The sequence below is a fragment of the Fukomys damarensis genome, unplaced genomic scaffold, assembly GCF_012274545.1.
Source record: "Fukomys damarensis isolate Sample0158 unplaced genomic scaffold, DMR_v1.0_HiC HiC_scaffold_32, whole genome shotgun sequence".
Classification (NCBI taxonomy): Eukaryota; Metazoa; Chordata; class Mammalia; order Rodentia; family Bathyergidae; genus Fukomys; species Fukomys damarensis.
The window spans coordinates 26,429,763-26,441,167 of NW_022900944.1; positions in this window are offsets into that span (position 1 = coordinate 26,429,763).

Genomic DNA, 11,405 nt, shown 5'->3' on the forward strand with positions numbered 1-11,405 from the left:
CCCTCTATTCAGGACTTCCAAACTGCAACAAGGTAGCACAATCACACACACACACACACACACACACACACACACACTCACACATGCAGAGATACATGCAAACTGTGTCACAGCTTCTCCATTTCCTTTTCCAAGACTATTAAAAGTTGTCTGGCCCTGTCAACATATGTTTCAGAGATCTGGAAGTAAAAAATAATAATAGCAAGAAGTTAAAAAATGAATAAAGAGGTGAGTGAGAATAAGAAAGTAAAAACAAAAAAAACAAAAAAAAAAACCAGTGATTCCATTCTATAGCATTTTTTAAACCCAAAATCAATGTTTTTGTTAAAGATAATATATTTTAGACACAGTTCCAACATATAATATTTTATCTTGTTTTGTATGTATTTTTTTAATGATATATTTACTTCTAAAAGCAGTAGAAAAGATGAGATAAGCAAAACCTTAAGAAAGAGATTCCAGATTGCTATCACTCTGTTCAACACTTGCCTTCCCTCTGCAGAAACAAAAAGGGAGCACAGGAGAGGGAAAATTAAATGCTTCTTTTCAAATAACTTAAAAGATAAAACACATTTAGTGAACATGCTATATACTGGATTTGAATTTCCATTTGTGATCACATTAGAAAATCAAGTATAAACAATTAGCAAACTGTTTACAATGTCTTTAAATATTCACTAAAATGAGCTTTGTGAATTTTAATTGCAAGTTTCAAGGTCTATCTTGAGCTCTTATTTCTTACAGGGAAAGTTGCTTTTGAAGTAACCAGAATTTGTTTTTTTCTGTAAAGTTTAGCCTAACAAAAAAAAAAAAAAAAAGGAAAGAAAAGAGAAAACACACACACACACCAATAACTATTACCTCCTTTCATATTTTCTACTGGAAAACATTGAGGCATCACCTGAGGGCAAATTTTCTTAGAAGACAAAGATCCCAGGACAATTAAATGCGATGTTTAATTGAACAACTTGCAAGAACCTTTCTGAAACCATATCACGCTATTACAAAAATTGGCTGTTAATGAGGTGATTGACTTTAAATGTCACCTCAGTTTCCTCTGCATGTTTGCTTAAGCATATGTTTTTAAAGAGCTACTTGACTATAACTGGGAATTCTAGATGCACGTGGACATAAATTCCAGGTAGAAACATAACCATGAATATGTGTAACTCAAATTTCCATGTGGTGCTGCATTTCATGGAAGTAACATGGAAAACAGGATGGACAGGGTAGCCATTTCTATTGAATTGCTAGTTGGGAAGCCAGTATAGACTTTTGTAAATACAGCACCATTTAGTTTGCCTGAAAGGGAAGTAATAGTATTTTGCAATCTTGATAACATACTTTACAATATTTTTTCTTCTCAAAATACCAATCATCAAAAACTCACATAGTGTGCTATGATTAGAACACATAGCATGGATTTGGAGAAAAAGAAGCAAATGAGATTTCGCAAAGACTATTGTGAGAACTTTCATAGTTAATTCATTTTGGCTGTATTCTTTACACATTCTCATTATATTAACTCACTGAGTTGCTATCACATGTCACATAACCTATGTGTTACTGAAGATGAGAAAAGAAGGAAAAAGTCACCATTACTGCCTGGCAGTGCAGGTGGTCTCACTGTAGACAAACAAATCATAGAACAGGACAGCCCACAGGATGGAGTTTGCTTTTGTGGTTACTAATAAGTTTGCTTGTACTTTTGTTTGATATCTTTGGTGACTTAGAGACTACACATAGAGAATTAATTGTTTACTAAGAGATTTTAAGTTGGAGTAGATTTGGGGCTGAGAATCTTATCTGAGCATGTAAAAAGCATACGCTAAGGTTGTAAAATGAAACGGGAGTATAATTTTCTGAATGAACAGAAACTTTGGAAATGAAAATCCATTGAAATTTTTGATAGGATGATGTCAGTGTCCAAATTAATTGTTAAAATCAATGTGTACTATTCTTTGAAATGATGGGTTGGGGAACATACCAGTTACTGTTTGTGTATGTTTACAATCTATCACCTGACCTTCCCTTAGTCTGGTCTTTTATTCAGAAACTCTATTTTCTTGAATCCAATTTTCCAGGGTTGCTACTTTTTCTTTTCCATTCAGTAAGATGCCTTGATATAAATTTGCAGAAAAAGGAGAAATACATTTCTATACTTCTTACTTTTCTTCTGGATTCCAATGTTGCCTGTGACAGAGTCGCATCGCTGTTCTACATCTGCCTTCCAAACCGAACAGCCTCTCTCAGGCACTGGCTACTTATGAAAGACTGCATTTGGAGCTCTGGGACACACTCCTGCTGCTAAACGCTCAGCCCTTAGGGTTGTATTTTTACTCTCTGTTGCTAACCCCTGGGTTTCCTAGCTTTTCTGATGGGTTTGCCATGTCGTTCACTACTACTCTGAACAAGTATCTATGTATAATTCAAGTACTTATATATCATTGAAGAGCTTAGCATTGCTTCTGTTATTCTGTCTGAAACTTTGCTGACATCTGCAAGCCAGAATCACATAGAGCAGTGAGACAGATAATGAAAGAGTCTACCCTTGTTTAGATTTTCACTATCACTTATTCATTGTGCTTAGTAAAGAGGAAAAGTACACAGACATTTATACTATTCAAAAGACAGAATTTAAAACTGGAATATTTTGAAGGTAAGAATAGGAAGAATGCTTTAGGTTTTGGGGGGATGGCATTAATGCCCAAGAGCAAATAAAAGGTACAGATTAGGACTTGGTATGACAATACGGTTTTTGAGGAGAATATCACATTCTATGTTGGTAAGTTGCCTATTTCAGGAGAAAAAAAAAACAGTGAGCAACAATATGTGTAGAATTTTACTATAGGCAAAATTATTTCCTGATCTTGATTTCTTAGTATAGATCCAGGTTTATATTGTGTAATTTTTCTTTCTCCTTAAGTGTTTCCTTTAAGTTTTTTGTGATGCAGGTCTGTTATTAATGGCATTTTTAAATTTGTATACAAAATGCTTTACTTTCCCTTTATTTGTGGAAGATAGTTTCAGTTGATACACAATTCCAGTTTGTTTCTTCTTTCGGGACTTTATGAATATCATTTTATGTCCTCCGGTTTGCATATTCTGACACAAGTCTGTTGTATTTCTTATCTTCATGGAAATACGATATACTTTTATTCTTTCATTTTTTTTTGGCCTTCAAGATATTCTCTAATCTTTGATTTTTCAATTGTTTGAATATGATGTGCCTAATGGTGGGTGTGTGTGTTGTGTATTTGTGTGTGTGTTATAATTATTCCTTCTACAGATCTCTGGGTTTTGGGGATCTATATTTTGATGTTTTCCTGTACTATTGAAAAATTGTAAATGTGTCCTGAAATATTTTGCAATTGTAACTATGCATATGTTATTGTCTCAAACTTCATGCTTGTACCATTGCAGTTTTTTTTTTTTCACACTGAGTTAGTTCTATTGAGTTATTTTTTCAGACATTCAAGTTTTCAAAATAAAATGCCATTAAATAACTGGCTAATAAGACAGAACTTTATTTTTCATAATACTGGAGGCTAGGAAGTCCAAGATATGGGTGCCAGTATGGTTAGCTTCTGAAGGAGAGGAATAGTTTCTAATTTTCAGATGGCTACTTTGTCTGTGTGCCCTCACATGCTGTAAGGACAGAAATCTTTCAGGTTTTTTCTCCCTATTGTTATAAGAATATTATGCTTATCTTTTGGGTTTTACCCTTGTGGAATTCTCTAGATCTAATTATTGCTCAAAGATCTGAATACCATCATTTTAGGGAGTAAGTTTCAATATATGAATTTTGCTGAAGCATAAATATCCAGTCTGTAGCATTACACTCTCTAACCTCGCAGCATCCATTTCTTTATCATGTAAAAATATATTTATTGAATCTTAAAATAGCCCAAACTCGTAACTATTTCTAATAGGAACTCTAAAGTCATTTCATTTGGATCAATATAAACACAGACAAGTGAGTATTACAGGATGAGCATGCCTCCCCTCTTCAGACGTAAGACATCAAGAGGCTCTTTCTAACCTCCTGCTTGGCCACGAGAGTTTTTGATTTGGCAGCTGGTGAGATTTTTTTTTAAGAGACTAAGACATAACCTAGTCTCTTAGTCTTAAGAGACTAAGACAGAACCTAAGCATCTCTGTATTTTTTACTTTGAGGGATTTTGTATTTAGAAGTTATATTTTACTTAGCATTTAGGGATTCACTAAGTTTTACTGAATGTGTGCTTTCTAAGTTTGTGTCTCCAAGTTGTCCTACTATGATCTTCCCCAGGTGAGGCAGCATTCCTGTTTTCCTGTCCTCCCTCTCATTGAACTTGGAGGCATTTTTCTTCCTTTGGATTTTAGACTGTTTCCCTGTGATCTCAGTTCTCTGATCAGTGTAGGAGAAGTTATGATGTGCATCTTATACAGCTTTTTTCTTGTTCAGATGAAGCAATTTTCTTTATAGTTTTCAAAATTCTATACAGAAAATGGAAATCCTCAATATTTTATGTCTTATACTTTGCCCTTACTTTTTTATGCTGTTCCGGGGATTTTAGTTTATAATCAATAACAAAAACAAAATTTGATTTCCACCCATAATTATATTTGTTCCTCACTTATCTTTTCTTGCATCAGCTTTGAAAAATAAAAACTTGGGGAACAATGAATCCAGTAGTCCCTCTTCTCAAACAAAAATACAATAAATATTTTTAACTCAGGAGGATATCATGAAACTGTGTTCTTCAGTATTGCATATCTATAAACTTTTCTTTTTTCATATCTTGAAAGCCTAAATGTGCTACTACAGAGCTGAATATTCAATTATATGTGACACTTATCAGAAAATCTAGAATTTTCTCTATCAGATTTTGACATTAAATGTATCATCTCTGGATTGGGCATTTGAAAATTATGGGCTCTAAGAAGACTGTTGGGGACTTATTAATAAATCTGCTTTTCTATATTTTTAATCAGTGATGTGCTATTTTCAAAGATAACATAGATATTTCATAGACATATGAAATTTCTGTGATTCTGATTCAGGAGGCTATCAGAAGACTATATGCTTATGCTTTCTTTTCTTATTGCTTTGCTCTGATGATTCACTGTGAGACTCTGGTCTCAAAAGTAACTAATCTGCCAAATTTCAACTATAGCTTTCCTTCAAATACCTTCAGTTTCACTCAGAAATAATGTTCATCAACCACACCATCATCCCATTACGTACAAATGTACACCTGCTAAGTGAGAAGGTTAGCACCTTTCTTGACACTTTCTGTAGTCAGGGTCATTGGTGCTATATTCTCTTGTTAATCCTTAGAGGAGATTAATCATAGTAATTATAGAATAGAAAATGAATAGCATTTTAATCTTATTTTAATAGTGGTAAAGAGAAGAACTTTTCAGTCATTCTAAATGTGGTCCATCTATTTTACATTATCCTGCAAATAACTAAAAAAGAGAAAAAAGCATTTATTAAGCTTGTACATTACACCAGATATTGTGAGAAATATGAAGTGCAATTTGTCTTACTCTGATTGTTTAAACAAAAGAATATATTTTTAGGAAATGAAGTCGGTTTTTCGAGATCAAAGCAAAATTTGAATTTAGCCGTCCTACATTATGATTGCTAATGGATCGTCTCCACGCAGATAGGAAGAGCTTAAAAACAGTTGTTAATGATGCAAGTGAGTTGTGAAATACCCTACACATGGTCCCTGTGATTTTATGTAATTAGTCATCCACTGGTCTCATCAGACTAGTTATATGTCGTAAACTTACTTGATGACAGAGGCAACACTGGCTTCTCTAAAGACAGCAGAAGAATGTATAAATCAGTTGAGAGCATGAGAGGCAGTGGGAATGACAATTCTTGAAAAAAAGCATTGTGGTATCATAGATGACACAGTTGGAATCATAAACCCATCATCTCCTATAGAAACAAAATATAGATCATTAGAATAAGTAGAGGTGAATTCGTCTGAATTGGCCGCAGCACCTGCCTCTTCTCTACAGTTGCATGACAGATACTGCAAGATGCGTGTGGAATTCACTGTACAGAAGAAGAAATGAACGGACTGAAGGTACAGAAAATGAGCGGGAATCACTAATTTAGAGAAAAAAAGATCACAATATAAAAATAATAAAAAGCAATTTTAAAAGCTGGAGCAAATACAATACTTGTGTAGGCATGAACCAATGATGGTCTACTGACCCAGAGAAATCACAGTGCGAGCTGTTCAGGAGGGAATAGCATGAAGAGGTAGTAATTCAGGGTTTGGAAGAAAAGGTAATAAGCCATGACTCTGGAGAAAGAGAACAGCATTGGATATAGAACTGGTTACAGCAAGGGCCCATCTCACTATGTATCCACGTAAATCCAATGCCTCTCAAAGTTAAGGACCAAAACACCCACCATAATAACAAAAGTATTTACTTTTGTTACCAAATTTGGCTGTACTTTACTATTATGTCACGGCTTATAGAAAATCCTGTTCACATTTTCGTCATGCTATTAATTACTCTATGAAGTATTGTTATTCCCATTTCATACATGAACAAACTTACTCTAGGGAGGCTCATGTAATGATCAAGAGAGGAAACATTCAAATTCATATCAATCTAACTTCATATTATTTTCTGTGATCCCTACATTTTTCCTACCAAATAATTTTTAAAATCAGCTTTTCTCAAATATATATTTAATTTAAATGTTAAGTCAAATATCTGCCAAGCAAACCATTTCCTTAAAAACTGAGAAACTTAGTTACAAATTATCAGGAAGGAGAATTATGGGGTATTTAGGAAAACTCACTATAATACTGTTTGAGGTTCTTTCTATTACTGCAATTTTGAAGTTTTTTCATTTCATTTATTTAAATTCATGAATGATATTGCATGTATTTATTTGTAAAACATGATATTATGGACTATAAATACAATGTGAAATGCCTACTCTATCTAATATATAACTAATATAAGCCTTACACTACCACTTTATGATGAGAGTACTTAACAGTTAGTCTTTTAGCATTTTTCAAGAATACAGCATTGTTGACTATAATCCTCATATTAAACAATGGATCTGGAACTTAACTGAAATTTTGTGTCCTTTGACCAACATCTTGCTAGCATCCCCTCAACCACAGGTTCCGATGCTTACTACCATTCTATTCACTATTGTTATTGTTTTTAATGTTCATCTGCTATCTGTTTACTGGGTCCAGGAAAATGGAGTGAGACAATTACTGTATAAACGAATGACAGAAAATCAAGTTTTATTTTTTTCTCATTGAGTTTATTGGTACATTTGAGCTATACAGTACAGTTAAATTCATCATTGGGATCTTGTACCTTTACATGACAGGTTTTGGTTCTCATTTTTTCTGCATACCCCTGCCCTCCCTTCACCCACTCCTCCCTTCCCTATTTACAAAAACTTTATTTCCATTTTGTCATTTTCTCAGATTTTTTCTTTCCCTTGTTTTCTTCCCCTACCCTTCCCCCTTCCCCTACATATTTAGCCCTTTTCTTCCTATTGCACATTGTCAATTATACCATTAGGATCCTATTTGCAATTATACTTTTTCACACCAGAACAACTATTTGGTATTTACACATGTATGACTTATTTATTTCACCTAAGAGTATAACCTCAATATGCATCCATTTTCCTCTGAATGACTCTAATTTCTCATTCTTTATGGCTGAGTGGTATTCCATTTTATAGAAAAAACACATCTTCTTTAACCAGTCTCCAACTGATGGTCAAATGGGCTGTTTCCAAGTTTTAGCTATTACAAATCATGCCACTATAAACATGGGTGTGCATATATCACTGTGGTAGGATTCTTTTAATTCTTTTGGAAAGATACCCAGCAGAGGGATGGCTGGGTCAAATGGAACCTCTAATCCTAGTTCTTTGAGGTATCTCCATATTGATTTCCATAGTGGTTGCACCAGTGTGCACTCCCACCAACAATGGAGAAGAGTTCCTTTCTCTCCACAAGCCCTCCAACATTTGTTATTGGTTGATTTCTTGATAGCAGCCATTCTTTATGGGTTGAGGTGGAATCTTAGTGTTGTTTTCATCTGCATCTCTCAAATGACCAGTGATGGGAAACAATTTTGCATATATTTACTTGCTGGTTTTATTTCTTTGTCTGAGAATTGTCTGTTCATTTCAGATGCCCATTTTTTAATTTGGTCTCTATATTTGAGGGGCAGTTTTTTTTTAGTTCTTTATATATTATAGATAATAGTCTTTTGTCTGAGAAGCAGCTGGTAAAATTTTTTTCCCACATTGTAGGTTGTCTCTTAGTTCTGTTGATGGTTTCTTTTGCTGTGCAGAAGCTTTTTAATAAGATGAGATCCCAGTTCTTGATTCTTTGTGCTAGTTCCTGTGTTACTGAGGATTTGTTTAAAAACTCTTTTCCTATGCCAAAGTACTCAAGAGTTCTGCCTAACTTATCTTCCAGCAAATCTAGTGTCTCTTTTTAAATATTTTGTCCTTTAATCCACCTGGATTTTAATTTAGTGCATGGTGAAAGATAATGGTATAATTTTAATCTTTGGCAGGTTAAAATTCAGTTTTTCCAACAGCATTTATTAAAGGGGCTATATTTCCTCTAGTGAGGGTGGTTGGCTGCTTTGTCAAAGTTGTGGTAGCTGAGTACATATGGAGTTGTTTCTATATCTTCTGATCTATTTCACTGATTCTCAGGTCTGTTTCTTTTCCAGTATCATGCTGTTTTTATCATCGTGGCTTTGTACTATATTTTCAAACTGGGAATTGTTATACCCTCTGCTATGTCTTTGTTGCCTAGGATGGCTCTTGCTATTCTAGGTCTCTTGTGGCTCCAAATGAATCTTTTTAATTATTTTTTCTAGTTCTGTGAAATATACTTTTGGAATTTCAATCGGCATTGTACCCAATCTGTATGGCGGTTTTGGTAGTATGGCCATTTTCACTATGTCGATTCTTCCTACCCAGGAACAGGGGATATCTTTCCGTTTTCTTATATCCTCTTCTATCTCTTTTTTCAGAGTGCTGTAGTTTTCAGTGTAGTGGTCTTTTGCTTCCTTCATTAGACTGAGTCCTAAATATTTCATTTTTTGGATGCTATTGTGAAAGGGATTGCTTCCCTAATTCTCTCTCAGTGAGTCTGTTATCTCTGTACAAGAAGACTATTGATGTTTGAGTGTTGACCTTGCATCCACCTACTCTGCAGAAAGTGTCGATTAAGCCTAGAAGTCTTTGGTGGAATTTTTTCAGTCTTCAATGTAGAGTGTCATCTCATCAGCAAATTATGACAATTTAATATCTTCCTCTCCTATCTTTATTGCCTTAATTTCTTTCTCATATCTAATTGCATGAAAATTAAGTTTTCAATACCTACAATATCTGAAACAATGAAAGACTATTTGTTCTGTAATTGTAACTATTTAAGGCACTAGGGGCTGGAGCTCTCATCCCATTTTACAGATGAGGAAAACAGGCATCAAAAACACTTGCTCAAGGTCTCACTTCTAGGATCAGAAAAACTAGGACACTTCATTTTCCAAGTCTACGCTCTTCCCGCAGTGAGGGACTCATTAGCTAAGAGAAGGACAGGGACAGCAGGGAGCTGTGCTGACAGCTGATTCCACCATGTTACCACCCTGTTACTAATGTGACATCCACTGGAAATTGTTTGCAGGCTTCAGAGGAGTGGGGAAAGTCCATGACAAGGAAAATTAAGACTTGTCTGATAAATGCTGATGGCTGAGTTCTGGAAACCTAATAATTTCAACTATCTACCTTGGTTCTTTGAATAGATTTATGAATTTTTTGAGAAATACAATGTACATAGATGATGAGAACATTAATTAAACAATAAAATATGATAATCAAATGTGTAAAGTATTCAAAAATTGGAACTCAACTGAACCATGCACAGTTATGAGCATGAATATATCCAAAGAGAAAGAACTTGAGATTTGTGTTTAAAAGAAATGGATAAGCAGAAACTATATTTCATTAAAAGGAAAGTTGGTCAGACTATAAGGTTAATGAAAAAGAGTGGAAAACAGGGATAGTTGCATGTAAAAATGTGGTATATTTGGTTTTTTTGCTCTATCTTCATGAAAGGCTTGGAAGTATCTTCTCCTCCCATCAGGTGTATACCTAGTATAGAGAACTGATAAGCTGCTACCCTGTTACCTTTGACTAATCCAATCTTACACCTGACCATCTGGTTCTTATTCTGTGTTTATCATGAGATCATCATACTGTATTTTGTCTTGAATATAGTAAATAAGAAATAATTTGCCAGTAATTAAGACCAAATATGGTTACTACAAAACCAAAAATACTATTTAGAATTTACTTTTAATCATGCCCGAGGGGTTTGGTTACCATTACGTCCTCTTTACAAACTGCAGCCAGTCAGACAGAGTAAAGAGTCTAAGTCATTGAGACTAATGCTCTTCTGAATTTAATCTCCAGTACTGTGGTAAACTAACACGTGTATGTTAGGCAGAGGACTCTTTGCTTGGTAGCTGTCAGGAGAACCCTAAGTGGGATTAAAGCCAGCTATGCAGTTGGGTTTGTCTTCTTCTCCTTCTCCTTCTTCTTCTCCCTCTTCCCCTCACCCCTCCTCCTCCTTCTTTCTTCTCCTCCTTTCTTCTTTCTTCTTCCTACACCTGTTGTTACTTACAGATATAGCTGATAGTCTTAAACCCCATTCTCCAAAACTAGCATGTAGCTCTGTAGTGGAGAACATCACCCAGCATCTATGAGAATCCTCCTAAAGATTCTTATAGAAATGCTAGAGAAAAATATGTGTGAATAAGATAAGGGCAATGTTTTCTTCCACCGATTTGCTTTATTCTTTTGCTGGAAGACTTGACCTGTTTTTCCTGTAGGAACTTAACTCTACAGGTGAAAAAAATTAACTCAGAACCCAAAGTTGAAGGACCATCCACACAGGCTCTGAAAATTAAATTTGAAAAATCCCATGTTCAGTAGAGAATGTGTAGGATAAACGTTAATACCTGAAGAGTGTTCAGAATTATCTTAGATGGAGAACAGAGAGAAAAATTTAAATGGTGAATTTGTTTCATTCATTGGTTTTCTGATATTTTTGTCTCATGTGGTCAACCTTATAGGAATCCAGAAAGAACTTTGTGGATAAAAAGAAGATAATGCTATTTATGATGCATCAGCAAATGTGTGATCAAGAAAAATAACTCTACTCAGGAAATCTAAAGCAGAAAAAAATGAAGAAATTATTGTTCAGTTGACAAAATTGTGAAGGCACATAGAGGACCATAGGTTATGTACAATATTAGCAGAACAAAGAAGCTTTCAACACCAAGCTTTATAAAAAAAACTGGAAATGCACTAACACATGTCAGAAGAC